The sequence below is a fragment of the Taudactylus pleione genome, unplaced genomic scaffold (genome assembly GCF_031769625.1).
Source record: "Taudactylus pleione unplaced genomic scaffold, aTauple2 ptg000393l, whole genome shotgun sequence".
NCBI classification, from domain to species: Eukaryota; Metazoa; Chordata; class Amphibia; order Anura; family Myobatrachidae; genus Taudactylus; species Taudactylus pleione.
The window spans coordinates 4,041,423-4,067,488 of NW_028284794.1; the positions used below are offsets into that span (position 1 = coordinate 4,041,423).

A 26,066-nucleotide genomic window follows, 5' to 3' on the forward strand; every position below is an offset into this window, starting at 1 on the left:
AACCAGAATACATATCTTTTTGTTTTGATACCAAGGATGTAAGCTTGTTTGCTTGACAACTACCTAATTCAAGGTTTAGCATAAGCAGATGAACTATTTGTAATATAAACCACCAGAAAATCTACTGAATCAGTTTTAATAAGAGGCAACGTTAGCTCATCTGACTCAAGATTAGAAGGTTGCGTGTTCAAATCACGTCAGGGTCGGTTATCATTTTGAAGATAAAATGCTCTATTCTGCCCAAAAATACTATACTGGAAACTAATTACCAAGATTGTTATCTACTTTCAATAATGTGATTATAGCTCAAACTGATACCTATATCACTAGCACATAGTCATTAAATATCTCACCTTCTTATCAGTTCTCATAATTATAATACTAAAAATATCCAGTTTAGATTAAACTTTACTTGAAGGCCAACTCTAAATGTCTGTAATGTAACAATACATTTAAAGGCAATTAGCTTTTCTGGATCAATTTTGGATAACTACCATCACTTGTCTATTTTAACAATACATTTAGTACCAATTTGATTTTAAGGAATGATTGTTCCATTCAAATGACCTATACTGTGGTGAATAAAAATTATACACTAAAGGAAAAACCACCAGACATATATTTTTGTTTTGTTACCGAGGATGTAGGTTGTTTGCTTGACAACTACCAAATGCAAGGTTTAGTATAAGCAGATGATCTATTTGTAATATAAACCACCAGAAAAATCTACTGAATAGGATTTAACAAGAGACCTCGTGGCGCAACGGTAGCGTGTCTGACTCCAGATTAGAAGGTTGCATGTTCTAATCACGTCGGGGTCAGTTGTCATTTTGAAGATAAAGTGCTCTTTTCTGCCAAAAAAATACTATACAAGAAACTAAATACTAAGATTGTTGTCTACTTTCAATAATGTGATTATAGCTCAAACTGATACCTATATCACTAGCACATAGTCATTAAATATCTCACCTTCTTATCAGTTCTCATATATATAATACTAAAAATATCCAGTTTAGATTAAACTTTACTTGAAGGCCAACTCTAAATGTCTGTAATGTAACAATACATTTAACAGCAATTAGCTTTTCTGGATCAATTTTGGATCACTGCCGTCACTTGTCTTTTTTAGAAATACATTTAGTACCAATTTGATTTTAAAGATGACTTTTTCCATTCACATGACGTATACTATGAGGCATAAAAACTCTACACTGAAGGATAAACCAGAATACATATCTTTTTGTTTTGTTACCAAGGATGTAGGTTTGTTTGCTTGACAACTACCTAATTCAAGGTTTAGCATAAGCAGATGAACTATTTGTAATATAAACCACCAGAAAATCTACTGAATCAGTTTTAATAAGAGGCAACGTTAGCTCATCTGACTCAAGATTAGAAGGTTGCGTGTTCAATTCACGTCAGGGTCGGTTATCATTTTGAAGATAAAATGCTCTATTCTGCCCAAAAATACTATACAAGAAACTAAATACTAAGATTGTTGACTACTTTCAATAATGTGATTATAGCTCAAACTGATACCTATATCACTAGCACATAGTCATTAAATAACTCACATTCTTATCAGTTCTCATAATTATTATACAAAAAATATCCAGTTTAGAGAAAACTTTACTTGAAGGCCAACTCTAAATGTCTGTAATGTAACAATACATTTAAAAGCAATTAGCTTTTCTGGATCAATTTTGGATCACTACCATAAATTGTCTATTTTAACAATGCATTTAGTACCAATTTGATTTTATGGATGACTTTTTCCATTCAAATGACCTATACTGTGATGAATAAAAATTATACACTAAAGGAAAAACCACCAGACATATCTTTTTGTTTTGTTACCGAGGATGTAGTTTTGTTTGCTTGACAACTACCTAATTCAAGGTTTAGTATAAGCAGATGATCTATTTGTAATATAAACCACCAGAAAAGTCTACTGAATCGGATTTAACTAAAGACCTCGTGGCGCAACGGTAGCACGTCTGACTCCAGATCAGAAGGTTGCATGTTCTAATCACGTCGGGGTCAGTTGTCATTTTGAAGATAAAGTGCTCTTTTCTGCCAAAAAAATACTATACAAGAAACTAAATACTATGGTTGTTGTCTACTTTCAATAATGTGATTATAGCTCAAACTGATACCTATATCACTAGCACATAGTCATTAAATATCCCACCTTCTTATCAGTTCTCATAATTATAATACTAAAAATATCCAGTTTAGATTAAACTTTACTTGAAGGCCAACTCTAAATGTCTGTAATGTAACAATACATTTAAAAGCAATTAGCTTTTCTGGATCAATTTTGTATCACTGCCGTCACTTGTCTTTTTTAGAAATACATTTAGTACCAATTTGATTTTAAAGATGACTTTTTACATTCACATGACGTATACTATGAGGCATAAAAACTATACACTGAAGGAAAAACCAGAATACATATCTTTTTGTTTTGATACCAAGGATGTAAGCTTGTTTGCTTGACAACTACCTAATTCAAGGTTTAGCATAAGCAGATGAACTATTTGTAATATAAACCACCAGAAAATCTACTGAATCAGTTTTAATAAGAGGCAACGTTAGCTCATCTGACTCAAGATTAGAAGGTTGCGTGTTCAAATCACGTCAGGGTCGGTTATAATTTTGAAGATAAAATGCTCTATTCTGCCCAAAAATACTATACTAGAAACTAATTACCAAGATTGTTTTCTACTTTCAATAATGTGATTATACCTCAAACTGATACCTATATCACTAGCACATAGTCATTAAATAACTCACATTCTTATCAGTTCTCATAATTATTATACAAAAAATATCCAGTTAAGAGAATACGTTACTTGAAGGCCAACTCTAAATGTCTGTAATGTAACAATACATTTAAAGGCAATTAGCTTTTCTGGATCAATTTTGGATCACTGCCGTCACTTGTCTTTTTTAGAAATACATTTAGTACCAATTTGATTTTAAAGATGACTTTTTACATTCACATGACGTATACTATGAGGCATAAAAACTATACACTGAAGGAAAAACCAGAATACATATCTTTTTGTTTTGATACCAAGGATGTAAGCTTGTTTGCTTGACAACTACCTAATTCAAGGTTTAGCATAAGCAGATGAACTATTTGTAATATAAACCACCAGAAAATCTACTGAATCAGTTTTAATAAGAGGCAACGTTAGCTCATCTGACTCAAGATTAGAAGGTTGCGTGTTCAAATCACGTCAGGGTCGGTTATAATTTTGAAGATAAAATGCTCTATTCTGCCCAAAAATACTATACTAGAAACTAATTACCAAGATTGTTTTCTACTTTCAATAATGTGATTATACCTCAAACTGATACCTATATCACTAGCACATAGTCATTAAATCACTCACATTCTTATCAGTTCTCATAATTATTATACAAAAAATATCCAGTTTAGAGAATACGTTACTTGAAGGCCAACTCTAAATGTCTGTAATGTAACAATACATTTAAAGGCAATTAGCTTTTCTGGATCAATTTTGGATCACTGCCGTCACTTGTCTTTTTTAGAAATACATTTAGTACCAATTTGATTTTAAAGATGACTTTTTCCATTCACATGACGTATACTATGAGGCATAAAAACTCTACACTGAAGGAAAAACCAGAATACATATCTTTTTGTTTTGTTACCAAGGATGTAGGTTTGTTTGCTTGACAACTACCTAATTCAAGGTTTAGCATAAGCAGATGAACTATTTGTAATATAAACCACCAGAAAATCTACTGAATCAGTTTTAATAAGAGGCAACGTTAGCTCATCTGACTCAAGATTAGAAGGTTGCGTGTTCAAATCACGTCAGGGTCGGTTATCATTTTGAAGATAAAATGCTCTATTCTGCCCAAAAATACTATACAAGAAACTAATTACCAAGATTGTTATCTACTTTCAATAATGTGATTATACCTCAAACTGATACCTATATCACTAGCACATAGTCATTAAATAACTCACATTCTTATCAGTTCTCATAATTATTATTCAAAAAATATCCAGTTTAGAGAATACGTTACTTGAAGGCCAACTCTAAATGTCTGTAATGTAACAATACATTTAAAAGCAATTAGCTTTTCTGGATCAATTTTGGATCACTACCATCACTTGTCTATTTTAACAATACATTTAGTACCAATTTGATTTTATGGATGACTTTTTCCATTCACATGACCTATACTGTGATGAATAAAAATTATACACTAAAGGAAAAACCACCAGATATATCTTTTTGTTTTGTTACCGAGGATATAGGTTTGTTTGCTTGACAACTACCTAATTCAAGGTTTAGTATAAGCAGATGATCTATTTGTAATATAAACCACCAGAAAAATCTACAGAATCAGATTTAACAAGAGAACTCGTGGCGCAACGGTAGCGCGTCTGACTCCAGATCAGAAGGTTGCGTGTGCAAATCACGTCGGGGTCAGTTGTCTTTTTGAAGATTAAATGCTCTTTTCTGCCAAAAAAATACTATACAAGAAACTAAATACTAAGATTGCTGTCTACTTTCAATAATGTGATTATAGCTCAAACTGATACCTATATCACTAGCACATAGTCATTAAATATCTCACCTTCTTATCAGTTCTCATAATTATAATACTAAAAATATCCAGTTTAGATTAAACTTTACTTGAAGGCCAACTCTAAATGTCTGTAATGTAACAATACATTTAAAAGCAATTCGCTTTTCTGGATCAATTTTGGATCACTGCCGTCTCTTGTCTTTTTTAGAAATACATTTAGTACCAATTTGATTTTAAAGATGACTTTTTCCATTCACATGACGTACACTATGAGGCATAAAAACTCTACACTGAAGGAAAAACCAGAATACATATCTTTTTGTTTTGATACCAAGGATGTAAGCTTGTTTGCTTGACAACTACCTAATTCAAGGTATAGCATAAGCAGATGAACTATTTGTAATATAAACCACCAGAAAATCTACTGAATCAGTTTTAATAAGAGGCAACGTTAGCTCATCTGACTCAAGATTAGAAGGTTGCGTGTTCAATTCACGTCAGGGTCGGTTATCATTTTGAAGATAAAATGCTCTATTCTGCCCAAAAATACTATACAAGAAACTAAATACTAAGATTGTTGACTACTTTCAATAATGTGATTATAGCTCAAACTGATACCTATATCACTAGCACATAGTCATTAAATAACTCACATTCTTATCAGTTCTCATAATTATTATACAAAAAATATCCAGTTTAGAGAAAACTTTACTTGAAGGCCAACTCTAAATGTCTGTAATGTAACAATACATTTAAAAGCAATTAGCTTTTCTGGATCAATTTTGGATCACTACCATAAATTGTCTATTTTAACAATGCATTTAGTACCAATTTGATTTTATGGATGACTTTTTCCATTCAAATGACCTATACTGTGATGAATAAAAATTATACACTAAAGGAAAAACCACCAGACATATCTTTTTGTTTTGTTACTGAGGATGAAGGTTTGTTTGCTTGACAACTACCTAAATCAAGGTTTAGTATAAGCAGATGATCTATTTGTAATATTAACCACCAGAAAAATCTACTGAATCAAATTTAACAAGAGACCTCGTGGCGCATCGGTAGCGCGTCTGATTCAAGATCAGAAGGTTGTGTGTTCAAATCACGTCGGGGTCAGTTGTCATTTTGAAGATAAAATGCTCTTTTCTGCCAAAAAGATACTATACAAGAAACTAAATACTAAGGTTGTTGTCTACTTTCAATAATGTGATTATAGCTCAAACTGATACCTATATCACTAGCACATAGTCATTAAATATCCCACCTTCTTATCAGTTCTCATAATTATAATACTAAAAAAATCCAGTTTAGATTAAACTTTACTTGAAGGCCAACTCTAAATGTCTGTAAAGTAACAATACATTTAAAAGCAATTAGCTTTTCTGGATCAATTTTGTATCACTGCCGTCACTTGTCTTTTTTAGAAATACATTTAGTACCAATTTGATTTTAAAGATGACTTTTTACATTCACATGACGTATACTATGAGGCAAAAAAATTATACACTAAAGGAAAAACCACCAGACATATCTTTTTGTTTTGTTACCGAGGATGTAGTTTTGTTTGCTTGACAACTACCTAATTCAAGGTTTAGTATAAGCAGATGATCTATTTGTAATATAAACCACCAGAAAAGTCTACTGAATCGGATTTAACTAAAGACCTCGTGGCGCAACGGTAGCACGTCTGACTCCAGATCAGAAGGTTGCATGTTCTAATCACGTCGGGGTCAGTTGTCATTTTGAAGATAAAGTGCTCTTTTCTGCCAAAAAAATACTATACAAGAAACTAAATACTATGGTTGTTGTCTACTTTCAATAATGTGATTATAGCTCAAACTGATACCTATATCACTAGCACATAGTCATTAAATATCCCACCTTCTTATCAGTTCTCATAATTATAATACTAAAAATATCCAGTTTAGATTAAACTTTACTTGAAGGCCAACTCTAAATGTCTGTAATGTAACAATACATTTAAAAGCAATTAGCTTTTCTGGATCAATTTTGTATCACTGCCGTCACTTGTCTTTTTTAGAAATACATTTAGTACCAATTTGATTTTAAAGATGACTATTTACATTCACATGACGTATACTATGAGGCATAAAAACTATACACTGAAGGAAAAACCAGAATACATATCTTTTTGTTTTGATACCAAGGATGTAAGCTTGTTTGCTTGACAACTACCTAATTCAAGGTTTAGCATAAGCAGATGAACTATTTGTAATATAAACCACCAGAAAATCTACTGAATCAGTTTTAATAAGAGGCAACGTTAGCTCATCTGACTCAAGATTAGAAGGTTGCGTGTTCAAATCACGTCAGGGTCGGTTATAATTTTGAAGATAAAATGCTCTATTCTGCCCAAAAATACTATACTAGAAACTAATTACCAAGATTGTTTTCTACTTTCAATAATGTGATTATACCTCAAACTGATACCTATATCACTAGCACATAGTCATTAAATAACTCACATTCTTATCAGTTCTCATAATTATTATACAAAAAATATCCAGTTTAGAGAATACGTTACTTGAAGGCCAACTCTAAATGTCTGTAATGTAACAATACATTTAAAGGCAATTAGCTTTTCTGGATCAATTTTGGATCACTGCCGTCACTTGTCTTTTTTAGAAATACATTTAGTACCAATTTGATTTTAAAGATGACTTTTTCCATTCACATGACGTATACTATGAGGCATAAAAACTGTACACTGAAGGAAAAACCAGAATACATATCTTTTTGTTTTGTTACCAAGGATGTAGGTTTGTTTGCTTGACAACTACCTAATTCAAGGTTTAGCATAAGCAGATGAACTATTTGTAATATAAACCACCAGAAAATCTACTGAATCAGTTTTAATAAGAGGCAACGTTAGCTCATCTGACTCAAGATTAGAAGGTTGCGTGTTCAAATCACGTCAGGGTCGGTTATCATTTTGAAGATAAAATGCTCTATTCTGCCCAAAAATACTATACTAGAAACTAATTACCAAGATTGTTATCTACTTTCAATAATGTGATTATACCTCAAACTGATACCTATATCACTAGCACATAGTCATTAAATAACTCACATTCTTATCAGTTCTCATAATTATTATACAAAAAATATCCAGTTTAGAGAATACGTTACTTGAAGGCCAACTCTAAATGTCTGTAATGTAACAATACATTTAAAAGCAATTAGCTTTTCTGGATCAATTTTGGATCACTACCATCACTTGTCTATTTTAACAATACATTTAGTACCAATTTGATTTTATGGATGACTTTTTCCATTCACATGACCTATACTGTGATGAATAAAAATTATACACTAAAGGAAAAACCACCAGATATATCTTTTTGTTTTGTTACCGAGGATATAGGTTTGTTTGCTTGACAACTACCTAATTCAAGGTTTAGTATAAGCAGATGATCTATTTGTAATATAAACCACCAGAAAAATCTACAGAATCAGATTTAACAAGAGAACTCGTGGCGCAACGGTAGCGCATCTGACTCCAGATCAGAAGGTTGCGTGTGCAAATCACGTCGGGGTCAGTTGTCTTTTTGAAGATTAAATGCTCTTTTCTGCCAAAAAAATACTATATAAGAAACTAAATACTAAGATTGCTGTCTACTTTCAATAATGTGATTATAGCTCAAACTGATACCTATATCACTAGCACATAGTCATTAAATATCTCACCTTCTTATCAGTTCTCATAATTATAATACTAAAAATATCCAGTTTAGATTAAACTTTACTTGAAGGCCAACTCTAAATGTCTGTAATGTAACAATACATTTAAAAGCAATTCGCTTTTCTGGATCAATTTTGGATCACTGCCGTCTCTTGTCTTTTTTAGAAATACATTTAGTACCAATTTGATTTTAAAGATGACTTTTTCCATTCACATGACGTATACTATGAGGCATAAAAACTCTACACTGAAGGAAAAACCAGAATACATATCTTTTTGTTTTGATACCAAGGATGTAAGCTTGTTTGCTTGACAACTACCTAATTCAAGGTTTAGCATAAGCAGATGAACTATTTGTAATATAAACCACCAGAAAATCTACTGAATCAGTTTTAATAAGAGGCAACGTTAGCTCATCTGACTCAAGATTAGAAGGTTGCGTGTTCAAATCACGTCAGGGTCGGTTATCATTTTGAAGATAAAATGCTCTATTCTGCCCAAAAATACTATACTGGAAACTAATTACCAAGATTGTTATCTACTTTCAATAATGTGATTATAGCTCAAACTGATACCTATATCACTAGCACATAGTCATTAAATATCTCACCTTCTTATCAGTTCTCATAATTATAATACTAAAAATATCCAGTTTAGATTAAACTTTACTTGAAGGCCAACTCTAAATGTCTGTAATGTAACAATACATTTAAAAGCAATTCGCTTTTCTGGATCAATTTTGGATCACTGCCGTCTCTTGTCTTTTTTAGAAATACATTTAGTACCAATTTGATTTTAAAGATGACTTTTTCCATTCACATGACCTATACTATGAGGCATAAAAACTCTACACTGAATGAAAAACCAGAATACATATCTTTTTGTTTTGATACCAAGGATGTAAGCTTGTTTGCTTGACAACTACCTAATTCAAGGTTTAGCATAAGCAGATGAACTATTTGTAATATAAACCACCAGAAAATCTACTGAATCAGTTTTAATAAGAGGCAACGTTAGCTCATCTGACTCAAGATTAGAAGGTTGCCTGTTCAAATCACGTCATGGTCGGTTATAATTTTGAAGATAAATTGCTCTATTCTGCCCAAAAATACTATACAAGAAACTAAATACTAAAATTGTTGACTACTTTCAATAATGTGATTATAGCTCAAACTGATACCTATATCACTAGCACATAGTCATTAAATAACTCACATTCTTATCAGTTCTCATAATTATTATACAAAAAATATCCAGTTTAGAGAAAACTTTACTTGAAGGCCAACTCTAAATGTCTGTAATGTAACAATACATTTAAAAGCAATTAGCTTTTCTGGATCAATTTTGGATCACTACCATAAATTGTCTATTTTAACAATGCATTTAGTACCAATTTGATTTTATGGATGACTTTTTCCATTCAAATGACCTATACTGTGATGAATAAAAATTATACACTAAAGGAAAAACCACCAGACATATCTTTTTGTTTTGTTACTGAGGATGAAGGTTTGTTTGCTTGACAACTACCTAAATCAAGGTTTAGTATAAGCAGATGATCTATTTGTAATATTAACCACCAGAAAAATCTACTGAATCAGATTTAACAAGAGACCTCGTGGCGCATCGGTAGCGCGTCTGATTCAAGATCAGAAGGTTGTGTGTTCAAATCACGTCGGGGTCAGTTGTCATTTTGAAGATAAAATGCTCTTTTCTGCCAAAAAGATACTATACAAGAAACTAAATACTAAGGTTGTTGTCTACTTTCAATAATGTGATTATAGCTCAAACTGATACCTATATCACTAGCACATAGTCATTAAATATCCCACCTTCTTATCAGTTCTCATAATTATAATACTAAAAAAATCCAGTTTAGATTAAACTTTACTTGAAGGCCAACTCTAAATGTCTGTAAAATAACAATACATTTAAAAGCAATTAGCTTTTCTGGATCAATTTTGTATCACTGCCGTCACTTGTCTTTTTTAGAAATACATTTAGTACCAATTTGATTTTAAAGATGACTTTTTACATTCACATGACGTATATACTATGAGGCATAAAAATTATACACTAAAGGAAAAACCACCAGACATATCTTTTTGTTTTGTTACCGAGGATGTAGTTTTGTTTGCTTGACAACTACCTAATTCAAGGTTTAGTATAAGCAGATGATCTATTTGTAATATAAACCACCAGAAAAGTCTACTGAATCGGATTTAACTAAAGACCTCGTGGCGCAACGGTAGCACGTCTGACTCCAGATCAGAAGGTTGCATGTTCTAATCACGTCGGGGTCAGTTGTCATTTTGAAGATAAAGTGCTCTTTTCTGCCAAAAAAATACTATACAAGAAACTAAATACTATGGTTGTTGTCTACTTTCAATAATGTGATTATAGCTCAAACTGATACCTATATCACTAGCACATAGTCATTAAATATCCCACCTTCTTATCAGTTCTCATAATTATAATACTAAAAATATCCAGTTTAGATTAAACTTTACTTGAAGGCCAACTCTAAATGTCTGTAATGTAACAATACATTTAAAAGCAATTAGCTTTTCTGGATCAATTTTGTATCACTGCCGTCACTTGTCTTTTTTAGAAATACATTTAGTACCAATTTGATTTTAAAGATGACTATTTACATTCACATGACGTATACTATGAGGCATAAAAACTATACACTGAAGGAAAAACCAGAATACATATCTTTTTGTTTTGATACCAAGGATGTAAGCTTGTTTGCTTGACAACTACCTAATTCAAGGTTTAGCATAAGCAGATGAACTATTTGTAATATAAACCACCAGAAAATCTACTGAATCAGTTTTAATAAGAGGCAACGTTAGCTCATCTGACTCAAGATTAGAAGGTTGCGTGTTCAAATCACGTCAGGGTCGGTTATAATTTTGAAGATAAAATGCTCTATTCTGCCCAAAAATACTATACTAGAAACTAATTACCAAGATTGTTTTCTACTTTCAATAATGTGATTATACCTCAAACTGATACCTATATCACTAGCACATAGTCATTAAATAACTCACATTCTTATCAGTTCTCATAATTATTATACAAAAAATATCCAGTTTAGAGAATACGTTACTTGAAGGCCAACTCTAAATGTCTGTAATGTAACAATACATTTAAAGGCAATTAGCTTTTCTGGATCAATTTTGGATCACTGCCGTCACTTGTCTTTTTTAGAAATACATTTAGTACCAATTTGATTTTAAAGATGACTTTTTCCATTCACATGACGTATACTATGAGGCATAAAAACTGTACACTGAAGGAAAAACCAGAATACATATCTTTTTGTTTTGTTACCAAGGATGTAGGTTTGTTTGCTTGACAACTACCTAATTCAAGGTTTAGCATAAGCAGATGAACTATTTGTAATATAAACCACCAGAAAATCTACTGAATCAGTTTTAATAAGAGGCAACGTTAGCTCATCTGACTCAAGATTAGAAGGTTGCGTGTTCAAATCACGTCAGGGTCGGTTATCATTTTGAAGATAAAATGCTCTATTCTGCCCAAAAATACTATACTAGAAACTAATTACCAAGATTGTTATCTACTTTCAATAATGTGATTATACCTCAAACTGATACCTATATCACTAGCACATAGTCATTAAATAACTCACATTCTTATCAGTTCTCATAATTATTATACAAAAAATATCCAGTTTAGAGAATACGTTACTTGAAGGCCAACTCTAAATGTCTGTAATGTAACAATACATTTAAAAGCAATTAGCTTTTCTGGATCAATTTTGGATCACTACCATCACTTGTCTATTTTAACAATACATTTAGTACCAATTTGATTTTATGGATGACTTTTTCCATTCACATGACCTATACTGTGATGAATAAAAATTATACACTAAAGGAAAAACCACCAGATATATCTTTTTGTTTTGTTACCGAGGATATAGGTTTGTTTGCTTGACAACTACCTAATTCAAGGTTTAGTATAAGCAGATGATCTATTTGTAATATAAACCACCAGAAAAATCTACAGAATCAGATTTAACAAGAGAACTCGTGGCGCAACGGTAGCGCGTCTGACTCCAGATCAGAAGGTTGCGTGTGCAAATCACGTCGGGGTCAGTTGTCTTTTTGAAGATTAAATGCTCTTTTCTGCCAAAAAAATACTATATAAGAAACTAAATACTAAGATTGCTGTCTACTTTCAATAATGTGATTATAGCTCAAACTGATACCTATATCACTAGCACATAGTCATTAAATATCTCACCTTCTTATCAGTTCTCATAATTATAATACTAAAAATATCCAGTTTAGATTAAACTTTACTTGAAGGCCAACTCTAAATGTCTGTAATGTAACAATACATTTAAAAGCAATTCGCTTTTCTGGATCAATTTTGGATCACTGCCGTCTCTTGTCTTTTTTAGAAATACATTTAGTACCAATTTGATTTTAAAGATGACTTTTTCCATTCACATGACGTATACTATGAGGCATAAAAACTCTACACTGAAGGAAAAACCAGAATACATATCTTTTTGTTTTGATACCAAGGATGTAAGCTTGTTTGCTTGACAACTACCTAATTCAAGGTTTAGCATAAGCAGATGAACTATTTGTAATATAAACCACCAGAAAATCTACTGAATCAGTTTTAATAAGAGGCAACGTTAGCTCATCTGACTCAAGATTAGAAGGTTGCGTGTTCAAATCACGTCAGGGTCGGTTATCATTTTGAAGATAAAATGCTCTATTCTGCCCAAAAATACTATACTGGAAACTAATTACCAAGATTGTTATCTACTTTCAATAATGTGATTATAGCTCAAACTGATACCTATATCACTAGCACATAGTCATTAAATATCTCACCTTCTTATCAGTTCTCATAATTATAATACTAAAAATATCCAGTTTAGATTAAACTTTACTTGAAGGCCAACTCTAAATGTCTGTAATGTAACAATACATTTAAAAGCAATTCGCTTTTCTGGATCAATTTTGGATCACTGCCGTCTCTTGTCTTTTTTAGAAATACATTTAGTACCAATTTGATTTTAAAGATGACTTTTTCCATTCACATGACCTATACTATGAGGCATAAAAACTCTACACTGAATGAAAAACCAGAAGACATATCTTTTTGTTTTGATACCAAGGATGTAAGCTTGTTTGCTTGACAACTACCTAATTCAAGGTTTAGCATAAGCAGATGAACTATTTGTAATATAAACCACCAGAAAATCTACTGAATCAGTTTTAATAAGAGGCAACGTTAGCTCATCTGACTCAAGATTAGAAGGTTGCCTGTTCAAATCACGTCATGGTCGGTTATAATTTTGAAGATAAATTGCTCTATTCTGCCCAAAAATACTCTACTAGAAACTAATTACCAAGTTTGTTTTCTACTTTCAATAATGTGATTATACCTCAAACTGATACCTATATCACTAGCACATAGTCATTAAATAACTCACATTCTTATCAGTACTCATAATTATTATACAAAAAATATCCAGTTTAGAGAATACGTTACTTGAAGGCCAACTCTAAATGTCTGTAATGTAACAATACATTTAAAGGCAATTAGCTTTTCTGGATCAATTTTGGATAACTACCATCACTTGTCTATTTTAACAATACATTTAGTACCAATTTGATTTTATGGATGATTTTTCCATTCAAATGACCTATACTGTGATGAATAAAAATTATACACTAAAGGAAAAACCACCAGACATATATTTTTGTTTTGTTACCGAGGATGTAGGTTTGTTTGCTTGACAACTACCAAATGCAAGGTTTAGTATAAGCAGATGATCTATTTGTAATATAAACCACCAGAAAAATCTACTGAACAGGATTTAACAAGAGACCTCGTGGCGCAACGGTAGCGTGTCTGACTCCAGATCAGAAGGTTGCATGTTCTAATCATGTCGGGGTCAGTTGTTATTTTGAAGATAAAGTTCTCTTTTCTGCCAAAAAAATACTATACAAGAAACTAAATACTAAGATTGTTGTCTACTTTCAATAATGTGATTATAGCTCAAACTGATACCTATATCACTAGCACATAGTCATTAAATATCTCACCTTCTTATCAGTTCTCATATATATAATACTAAAAATATCCAGTTTAGATTAAACTTTACTTGAAGGCCAACTCTAAATGTCTGTAATGTAACAATACATTTAACAGCAATTAGCTTTTCTGGATCAATTTTGGATCACTGCCGTCACTTGTCTTTTTTAGAAATACATTTAGTACCAATTTGATTTTAAAGATGACTTTTTCCATTCACATGACGTATACTATGAGGCATAAAAACTCTACACTGAAGGAAAAACCAGAATACATATCTTTTTGTTTTGTTACCAAGGATGTAGGTTTGTTTGCTTGACAACTACCTAATTCAAGGTTTAGCATAAGCAGATGAACTATTTGTAATATAAACCACCAGAAAATCTACTGAATCAGTTTTAATAAGAGGCAACGTTAGCTCATCTGACTCAAGATTAGAAGGTTGCGTGTTCAATTCACGTCAGGGTCGGTTATCATTTTGAAGATAAAATGCTCTATTCTGCCCAAAAATACTATACAAGAAACTAAATACTAAGATTGTTGACTACTTTCAATAATGTGATTATAGCTCAAACTGATACCTATATCACTAGCACATAGTCATTAAATAACTCACATTCTTATCAGTTCTCATAATTATTATACAAAAAATATCCAGTTTAGAGAAAACTTTACTTGAAGGCCAACTCTAAATGTCTGTAATGTAACAATACATTTAAAAGCAATTAGCTTTTCTGGATCAATTTTGGATCACTACCATAAATTGTCTATTTTAACAATGCATTTAGTACCAATTTGATTTTATGGATGACTTTTTCCATTCAAATGACCTATACTGTGATGAATAAAAATTATACACTAAAGGAAAAACCACCAGACATATCTTTTTGTTTTGTTACTGAGGATGAAGGTTTGTTTGCTTGACAACTACCTAAATCAAGATTTAGTATAAGCAGATGATCTATTTGTAATATTAACCACCAGAAAAATCTACTGAATCAGATTTAACAAGAGACCTCGTGGCGCATCGGTAGCGCGTCTGATTCAAGATCAGAAGGTTGTGTGTTCAAATCACGTCGGGGTCAGTTGTCATTTTGAAGATAAAATGCTCTTTTCTGCCAAAAAGATACTATACAAGAAACTAAATACTAAGGTTGTTGTCTACTTTCAATAATGTGATTATAGCTCAAACTGATACCTATATCACTAGCACATAGTCATTAAATATCCCACCTTCTTATCAGTTCTCATAATTATAATACTAAAAATATCCAGTTTAGATTAAACTTTACTTGAAGGCCAACTCTAAATGTCTGTAAAGTAACAATACATTTAAAAGCAATTAGCTTTTCTGGATCAATTTTGGATCACTGCCGTCTCTTGTCTTTTTTAGAAATACATTTAGTACCAATTTGATTTTAAAGATGACTTTTTCCATTCACATGACGTATACTATGAGGCATAAAAACTCTACACTGAAGGAAAAACCAGAATACATATCTTTTTGTTTTGATACCAAGGATGTAAGCTTGTTTGCTTGACAACTACCTAATTCAAGGTTTAGCATAAGCAGATGAACTATTTGTAATATAAACCACCAGAAAATCTACTGAATCAGTTTTAATAAGAGGCAACGTTAGCTCATCTGACTCAAGATTAGAAGGTTGCATGTTCAAATCACGTCATGGTCGGTTATAATTTTGAAGATAAAATGCTCTATTCTGCCCAAAAATACTATACTAGAAACTAATTACCAAGATTGTTTTCTACTTTCAATAATGTGATTATACCTCAAACTGATACCTATATCACTAGCACATAGTCATTAAATAACTCACATTCTTATCAGTTCTCATAATTATTATACAAAAAATATCCAGTTTAGAGAATACGTTACTTGAAGGCCAACTCTAAATGTCTGTAATGTAACAATACATTTAAAGGCAATTAGCTTTTCTGGATCAATTTTGGATAACTACCATCACTTGTCTATTTTAACAATACATTTAGTACCAATTTGATTTTATGGATGATTTTTCCATTCAAATGACCTATACTGTGATGAATAAAAATTATACACTAAAGGAAAAACCACCAGACATATCTTTTTGTTTTGTTACCGAGGATGTAGGTTTGTTTGCTTGACAACTACCAAATGCAAGGTTTAGTATAAGCAGATGATCTATTTGTAATATAAACCACCAGAAAAATCTACAGAACCAGATTTAACAAGAGACCTTGTGGCGCAACGGTAGCGCGTCTGACTCCAGATCAGAAGGTTGCGTGTTCAAATCACGTTGGGGTCAGTTGTCATTTTGAAGATTAAATGCTCTTTTCTGCTAAAAAAATACTATACAAGAAACTAAATACTAAGATTGCTGTCTACTTTCAATAATGTGATTATAGCTCAAACTGATACCTATATCACTAGCACATAGTCATTAAATATCTCACCTTCTTATCAGTTCTCATAATTATAATACTAAAAATATCCAGTTTAGATTAAACTTTACTTGAAGGCCAACTCTAAATGTCTGTAATGTAACAATACATTTAAAAGCAATTCGCTTTTCTGGATCAATTTTGGATCACTGCCGTCTCTTGTCTTTTTTAGAAATACATTTAGTACCAATTTGATTTTAAAGATGACTTTTTCCATTCACATGACGTATACTATGAGGCATAAAAACTGTACACTGAAGGAAAAACCAGAATACATATCTTTTTGTTTTGTTACCAAGGATGTAGGCTTGTTTGCTTGACAACTACCTAATTCAAGGTTTAGCATAAGCAGATGAACTATTTGTAATATAAACCACCAGAAAATCTACTGAATCAGTTTTAATAAGAGGCAACGTTAGCTCATCTAACTCAAGATTAGAAGGTTGCGTGTTCAAATCACGTCATTGTCGGTTATCATTTTGAAGATAAAATGCTCTATTCTGCCCAAAAATACTATACTAGAAACTAATTACGAAGATTGTTATCTACTTTCAATAATGTGATTATACCTCAAACTGATACCTATATCACTAGCACATAGTCATTAAATAACTCACATTCTTATCAGTTCTCATAATTATTATACAAAAAATATCCAGTTTAGAGAATACGTTACTTGAAGGCCAACTCTAAATGTCTGTAATGTAACAATACATTTAAATGCAATTAGCTTTTCTGGATCAATTTTGGATCACTGCCGTCACTTGTCTTTTTTAGAAATACATTTAGTACCAATTTGATTTTAAAGATGACTTTTTCCATTCACATGACGTATACTATGAGGCATAAAAACTCTACACTGAAGGAAAAACCAGAATACATATCTTTTTGTTTTGATACCAAGGATGTAAGCTTGTTTGCTTGACAACTACCTAATTCAAGGTTTAGCATAAGCAGATGAACTATTTGTAATATAAACCACCAGAAAATCTACTGAATCAGTTTTAATAAGAGGCAACGTTAGCTCATCTGACTCAATATTAGAAGGTTGCGTGTTCAAATCACATCAGGGTCGGTTATCATTTTGAAGATAAAATGCTCTATTCTGCCCAAAAATACTATACTAGAAACTAATTACCAAGATTGTTTTCTACTTTCAATAATGTGATTATACCTCAAACTGATACCTATATCACTAGCACATAGTCATTAAATAACTCACATTCTTATCAGTTCTCATAATTATTATACAAAAAATATCCAGTTTAGAGAATACGTTACTTGAAGGCCAACTCTAAATGTCTGTAATGTAACAATACATTTAAAGGCAATTAGCTTTTCTGGATCAATTTTGGATAACTACCATCACTTGTCTATTTTAACAATACATTTAGTACCAATTTGATTTTATGGATGACTTTTTCCATTCAAATGACCTATACTGTGATGAATAAAAATTATACACTAAAGGAAAAACCACCAGACATATCTTTTTGTTTTGTTACCGAGGATGTAGGTTTGTTTGCTTGACAACTACCTAATGCAAGGTTTAGTATAAGCAGATGATCTATTTGTAATATAAACCACCAGAAAAATCTACAGAATCAGATTTAACAAGAGAACTCGTGGCGCAACAGTAGCGCGTCTGACTCCAGATCAGAAGGTTGCGTGTTCAAATCACGTCGGGGTCAGTTGTCATTTTGAAGATTAAATGCTCTTTTCTGAAAAAAAAATACTATACAAGAAACTAAATACTAAGATTGTTGACTACTTTCAATAATGTGATTATAGCTCAAACTGATACCTATATCACTAGCACATAGTCATTAAATATCTGACCTTCTTATCAGTTCTCATAATTATAATACTAAAAATATCCAGTTTAGATTAAACTTTACTTGAAGGCCAACTCTAAATGTCTGTAATGTAACAATACATTTAAAAGCAATTCGCTTTTCTGGATCAATTTTGGATCACTGCCGTCTCTTGTCTTTTTTAGAAATACATTTAGTACCAATTTGATTTTAAAGATGACTTTTTCCATTCACATGACGTATACTATGAGGCATAAAAACTCTACACTGAAGGAAAAACCAGAATACATATCTTTTTGTTTTGATACCAAGGATGTAAGCTTGTTTGCTTGACAACTACCTAATTCAAGGTTTAGCATAAGCAGATGAACTATTTGTAATATAAACCACCAGAAAATCTACTGAATCAGTTTTAATAAGAGGCAACGTTAGCTCATCTGACTCAATATTAGAAGGTTGCGTGTTCAAATCACGTCGGGGTCAGTGGTCATTTTGAAGATAAAATGCTCTTTTCTGCCAAAAAGATACTATACAAGAAACTAAATACTAAGATTGTTGTCTACTTTCAATAATGTGATTATAGCTCAAACTGATACCTATATCACTAGCACATAGTCATTAAATATCTCACCTTCTTATCAGTTCTCATAATTATAATACTAAAAATATCCAGTTTAGATTAAACTTTACTTGAAGGCCAACTCTAAATGTCTGTAATGTAACAATACATTTAAAAGCAATTAGCTTTTCTGGATCAATTTTGGATCACTGCCGTCACTTGTCTTTTTTAGAAATACATTTAGTACCAATTTGATTTTAAAGATGACTTTTTACATTCACATGACGTATACTATGAGGCATAAAAACTCTACACTGAAGGAAAAACCAGAATACATATCTTTTTGTTTTGTTACCAAGGATGTAGGCTTGTTTGCTTGACAACTACCTAATTCAAGGTTTAGCATAAGCAGATGAACTATTTGTAATATAAACCACCAGAAAATCTACTGAGTCAGTTTTAATAAGAGGCAACGTTAGCTCATCTGACTCAAGATTAGAAGGTTGCGTGTTCAAATCACGTCAGGGTCGGTTATCATTTTGAAGATAAAATGCTCTATTCTGCCCAAAAATACTATACTAGAAACTAATTACCAAGATTGTTATCTACTTTCAATAATGTGATTATACCTCAAACTGATACCTATATCACTAGCACATAGTCATTAAATAACTCACATTCTTATCAGTTCTCATAATTATTATACAAAAAATGTCCAGTTTAGAGAATACGTTACTTGAAGGCCAACTCTAAATGTCTGTAATGTAACAATACATTTAAAAGCAATTAGCTTTTCTGGATCAATTTTGGATCACTACCATCACTTGTCTATTTTAACAATGCATTTAGTACCAATTTGATTTTATGGATGACTTTTTCCATTCAAATGACCTATACTGTGATGAATAAAAATTATACACTAAAGGAAAAACCACCAGACATATCTTTTTGTTTTGTTACTGAGGATGAAGGTTAGTTTGCTTGACAACTACCTAATTCAAGGTTTAGTATAAGCAGATGATCTATTTGTAATATAAACCACCAGAAAAATCTACTGAATCAGATTTAACAAGAGACCTTGTGGCGCAACGGTAGCGTGTCTGACTCCAGATCAAAAGGTTGCGTGTTCAAATCACATCGGGGTCAGTTGTCATTTTGAAGATAAAATGCTCTTTTCTGCCAAAAAGATACTATACAAGAAACTAAATACTAAGATTGTTGTCTACTTTCAATAATGTGATTATAGCTCAAACTGATACCTATATCACTAGCACATAGTCATTAAATATCCCACCTTCTTATCAGTTCTCATAATTATAATACTAAAAATATCCAGTTTAGATTAAACTTTACTTGAAGGCCAACTCTAAATGTCTGTAATGTAACAATACATTTAAAAGCAATTCGCTTTTCTGGATCAATTTTGTATCACTGCCGTCACTTGTCTTTTTTAGAAATACATTTAGTACCAATTTGATTTTAAAGATGACTTTTACATTAACATGACGTATACTATGAGGCATAAAAACTCTACACTGAAGGAAAAACCAGAATACATATCTTTTTGTTTTGTTACCGAGGATGTAGGCTTGTTTGCTTGACAACTACCTAATTCAAGGTTTAGCATAAGCAGATGAACTATTTGTAATATAAACCACCAGAAAATCTACTGAATCAGTTTTAATAAGAGACAACGTTAGCTCATCTGACTCAAGATTAGAAGGTTGCGTGTTCAAATCACGTCAGGGTCGGTTATCATTTTGAAGATAAAATGCTCTATTCTTCCCAAAAATACTATACTAAAAACTAATTACCAAGATTGTTATCTACTTTCAATAATGTGATTATACCTCAAACTGATACCTATATCACTAGCACATAGTCATTAAATAATTCACATTCTTATCAGTTCTCATAATTATTATACAAAAAATATCCAGTTTAGAGAATACGTTACTTGAAGGCCAACTCTAAATGTCTGTAATGTAACAATACATTTAAAAGCAATTAGCTTTTCTGGATCAATTTTGGATCACTACCATCACTTGTCTATTTTAACAATACATTTAGTACCAATTTGATTTTATGGATGACTTTTTCCATTCAAATGACCTATACGGTGATGAATAAAAATTATACACTAAAGGAAAAACCACCAGACATATCTTTTTGTTTTGTTACCGAGGAGGTAGGTTTGTTTGCTTGACAACTACCTAATTCAAGGTTTAGTATAAGCAGATGATCTATTTGTAATATAAACCACCAGAAAAATCTACTGAATAGGATTTAACAAGAGACCTCGTGGCGCAACGGTAGCGCGTCTGTCTCCAGATCAGAAGGTTGCATGTTCTAATCACGTCGGGGTCAGTTGTCATTTTGAAGATAAAGTGCTCTTTTCTGGCAAAAAAATACTATACAAGAAACTAAATACTAAGATTGTTGTCTACTTTCAATAATGTGATTATAGCTCAAACTGATACCTATATCACTAGCACATAGTCATTAAATATCTCACCTTCTTATCAGTTCTCATAATTATAATACTAAAAATATCCAGTTTAGATTAAACTTTACTTGAAGGCCAACTCTAAATGTCTGTAATGTAACAATAATTTTAAAACTAATTCGCTTTTCTGGATCAATTTTGGATCACTGCCATCTCTTGTCTTTTTTAGAAATACATTTAGTACCAATTTGATTTTAAAGATGACTTTTTCCATTGGTATCAAAACAAAAAGATATGTATTCTGGTTTTTCCTTCAGTGTAGAGTTTTTATGCCTCATAGTATACGTCATGTATACTATGAGGCATAAAAACTCTACACTGAAGGAAAAACCAGAATACATATCTTTTTGTTTTGATACCAAGGATGTAAGCTTGTTTGCTTGACAACTACCTAATTCAAGGTTTAGCATAAGCAGATGAACTATTTGTAATATAAACCACCAGAAAATCTACTGAATCAGTTTTAATAAGAGGCAACGTTAGCTCATCTGACTCAAGATTAGAAGGTTGCGTGTTCAAATCACGTCAGGGTCGGTTATCATTTTGAAGACAAAATGCTCTATTCTGCCCAAAAATACTATACTAGAAACTAATTACCAAGATTGTTATCTACTTTCAATAATGTGATTATACCTCAAACTGATACCTATATCACTAGCACATAGTCATTAAATAACTCACATTCTTATCAGTTCTCATAATTATTATACAAAAAATATCCAGTTTAGAGAATACGTTACTTGAAGGCCAACTCTAAATGTCTGTAATGTAACAATACATTTAAAGGCAATTAGCTTTTCTGGATCAATTTTGGATAACTACCATCACTTGTCTATTTTAACAATACATTTAGTACCAATTTGATTTTATGGATGACTTTTTCCATTCAAATGACCTATACTGTGATGAATAAAAATTATACACTAAAGGAAAAACCACCAGATATATCTTTTTGTTTTGTTACCGAGGATGTAGGTTTGTTTGCTTGACAACTACCTAATTCAACGTTTAGTATAAGCAGATGATCTATTTGTAATATAAACCACCAGAAAAATCTACAGAATCAGATTTAACAAGAGAACTCGTGGCGCAACGGTAGCGCGTCTGACTCCAGATCAGAAGGTTGCATGTTCAAATCACGTCGGGGTCAGTTGTCTTTTTGAAGATTAAATGCTCTTTTCTGCAAAAAAAATACTATACAAGAAACTAAATACTAAGATTGCTGTCTACTTTCAATAATGTGATTATAGCTCAAACTGATACCTATATCACTAGCACATAGTCATTAAATATGTCACCTTCTTATCAGTTCTCATAATTATAATACTACAAATATCCAGTTTAGATTAAACTTTACTTGAAGGCCAACTCTAAATGTCTGTAATGTAACAATACATTTAAAAGCAATTCGCTTTTCTGGATCAATTTTGGATCACTGCCGTCTCTTGTCTTTTTTAGAAATACATTTAGTACCAATTTGATTTTAAAGATGACTTTTTCCATTCACATGACGTATACTATGAGGCATAAAAACTCTACACTGAAGGAAAAACCAGAATACATATCTTTTTGTTTTGATACCAAGGATGTAAGCTTGTTTGCTTGACAACTACCTAATTCAAGGTTTAGCATAAGCAGATGAACTATTTGTAATATAAACCACCAGAAAATCTACTGAATCAGTTTTAATAAGAGGCAACGTTAGCTCATCTGACTCAAGATTAGAAGGTTGCGTGTTCAAATCACGTCAGGGTCGGTTATCATTTTGAAGATAAAATGCTCTATTCTGCCCAAAAATACTATACTAGAAACTAATTACCAAGATTGTTTTCTACTTTCAATAATGTGATTATACCTCAAACTGATACCTATATCACTAGCACATAGTCATTAAATAACTCACATTCTTATCAGTTCTCATAATTATTATACAAAAAATATCCAGTTTAGAGAATACGTTACTTGAAGGCCAACTCTAAATGTCTGTAATGTAACAATACATTTAAAGGCAATTAGCTTTTCTGGATCAATTTTGGATAACTACCATCACTTGTCTATTTTAACAATACATTTAGTACCAATTTGATTTTATGGATGACTTTTTCCATTCAAATGACCTATACTGTGATGAATAAAAATTATACACTAAAGGAAAAACCACCAGACATATCTTTTTGTTTTGTTACCGAGGATGTAGGTTTGTTTGCTTGACAACTACCTAATGCAAGGTTTAGTATAAGCAGATGATCTATTTGTAATATAAACCACCAGAAAAATCTACAGAATCAGATTTAACAAGAGAACTCGTGGCGCAACAGTAGCGCGTCTGACTCCAGATCAGAAGGTTGCGTGTTCAAATCACGTCGGGGTCAGTTGTCATTTTGAAGATTAAATGCTCTTTTCTGAAAAAAAAATACTATACAAGAAACTAAATACTAAGATTGTTGACTACTTTCAATAATGTGATTATAGCTCAAACTGATACCTATATCACTAGCACATAGTCATTAAATATCTCACCTTCTTATCAGTTCTCATAATTATAATACTAAAAATATCCAGTTTAGATTAAACTTTACTTGAAGGCCAACTCTAAATGTCTGTAATGTAACAATACATTTAAAAGCAATTCGCTTTTCTGGATCAATTTTGGATCACTGCCGTCTCTTGTCTTTTTTAGAAATACATTTAGTACCAATTTGATTTTAAAGATGACTTTTTCCATTCACATGACGTATACTATGAGGCATAAAAACTCTACACTGAAGGAAAAACCAGAATACATATCTTTTTGTTTTGATACCAAGGATGTAAGCTTGTTTGCTTGACAACTACCTAATTCAAGGTTTAGCATAAGCAGATGAACTATTTGTAATATAAACCACCAGAAAATCTACTGAATCAGTTTTAATAAGAGGCAACGTTAGCTCATCTGACTCAATATTAGAAGGTTGCGTGTTCAAATCACGTCGGGGTCAGTGGTCATTTTGAAGATAAAATGCTCTTTTCTGCCAAAAAGATACTATACAAGAAACTAAATACTAAGATTGTTGTCTACTTTCAATAATGTGATTATAGCTCAAACTGATACCTATATCACTAGCACATAGTCATTAAATATCTCACCTTCTTATCAGTTCTCATAATTATAATACTAAAAATATCCAGTTTAGATTAAACTTTACTTGAAGGCCAACTCTAAATGTCTGTAATGTAACAATACATTTAAAAGCAATTAGCTTTTCTGGATCAATTTTGGATCACTGCCGTCACTTGTCTTTTTTAGAAATACATTTAGTACCAATTTGATTTTAAAGATGACTTTTTACATTCACATGACGTATACTATGAGGCATAAAAACTCTACACTGAAGGAAAAACCAGAATACATATCTTTTTGTTTTGTTACCAAGGATGTAGGCTTGTTTGCTTGACAACTACCTAATTCAAGGTTTAGCATAAGCAGATGAACTATTTGTAATATAAACCACCAGAAAATCTACTGAGTCAGTTTTAATAAGAGGCAACGTTAGCTCATCTGACTCAAGATTAGAAGGTTGCGTGTTCAAATCACGTCAGGGTCGGTTATCATTTTGAAGATAAAATGCTCTATTCTGCCCAAAAATACTATACTAGAAACTAATTACCAAGATTGTTATCTACTTTCAATAATGTGATTATACCTCAAACTGATACCTATATCACTAGCACATAGTCATTAAATAACTCACATTCTTATCAGTTCTCATAATTATTATACAAAAAATGTCCAGTTTAGAGAATACGTTACTTGAAGGCCAACTCTAAATGTCTGTAATGTAACAATACATTTAAAGGCAATTAGCTTTTCTGGATCAATTTTGGATAACTACCATCACTTGTCTATTTTAACAATACATTTAGTACCAATTTGATTTTATGGATGACTTTTTCCATTCAAATGACCTATACTGTGATGAATAAAAATTATACACTAAAGGAAAAACCACCAGATATATCTTTTTGTTTTGTTACCGAGGATGTAGGTTTGTTTGCTTGACAACTACCTAATTCAACGTTTAGTATAAGCAGATGATCTATTTGTAATATAAACCACCAGAAAAATCTACAGAATCAGATTTAACAAGAGAACTCGTGGCGCAACGGTAGCGCGTCTGACTCCAGATCAGAAGGTTGCATGTTCAAATCACGTCGGGGTCAGTTGTCTTTTTGAAGATTAAATGCTCTTTTCTGCAAAAAAAATACTATACAAGAAACTAAATACTAAGATTGCTGTCTACTTTCAATAATGTGATTATAGCTCAAACTGATACCTATATCACTAGCACATAGTCATTAAATATGTCACCTTCTTATCAGTTCTCATAA

General features: G+C 31.7%; 8 non-coding genes across 8 annotated transcripts; all 8 read left to right on the plus strand.

Annotated features, from left to right (window-relative positions):
• Positions 1 to 4,403: 4,403 nt before the first annotated feature.
• On the plus strand, positions 4,404 to 4,475 carry TRNAW-CCA (transfer RNA tryptophan (anticodon CCA)). Its single transcript has one exon. It is a non-coding gene; the product is annotated as a tRNA-Trp (tRNA).
• A 7,867-nt stretch (positions 4,476 to 12,342) lies between these two features.
• Positions 12,343 to 12,414, plus strand: TRNAW-CCA (transfer RNA tryptophan (anticodon CCA)). The gene has a single exon. It is a non-coding gene; the product is annotated as a tRNA-Trp (tRNA).
• A 1,754-nt stretch (positions 12,415 to 14,168) lies between these two features.
• On the plus strand, positions 14,169 to 14,240 carry TRNAW-CCA (transfer RNA tryptophan (anticodon CCA)). Its single transcript has one exon. It is a non-coding gene; the product is annotated as a tRNA-Trp (tRNA).
• Positions 14,241 to 16,611: 2,371 nt separating this feature from the next.
• Positions 16,612 to 16,683, plus strand: TRNAW-CCA (transfer RNA tryptophan (anticodon CCA)). The gene has a single exon. It is a non-coding gene; the product is annotated as a tRNA-Trp (tRNA).
• A 1,755-nt stretch (positions 16,684 to 18,438) lies between these two features.
• TRNAW-CCA (transfer RNA tryptophan (anticodon CCA)) lies at positions 18,439 to 18,510 on the plus strand. The gene has a single exon. It is a non-coding gene; the product is annotated as a tRNA-Trp (tRNA).
• Positions 18,511 to 22,776: 4,266 nt separating this feature from the next.
• On the plus strand, positions 22,777 to 22,848 carry TRNAW-CCA (transfer RNA tryptophan (anticodon CCA)). Its single transcript has one exon. It is a non-coding gene; the product is annotated as a tRNA-Trp (tRNA).
• Positions 22,849 to 23,998: 1,150 nt separating this feature from the next.
• TRNAW-CCA (transfer RNA tryptophan (anticodon CCA)) lies at positions 23,999 to 24,070 on the plus strand. Its single transcript has one exon. It is a non-coding gene; the product is annotated as a tRNA-Trp (tRNA).
• A 1,756-nt stretch (positions 24,071 to 25,826) lies between these two features.
• TRNAW-CCA (transfer RNA tryptophan (anticodon CCA)) lies at positions 25,827 to 25,898 on the plus strand. Its single transcript has one exon. It is a non-coding gene; the product is annotated as a tRNA-Trp (tRNA).
• The last annotated feature ends 168 nt before the right edge of the window (positions 25,899 to 26,066 follow it).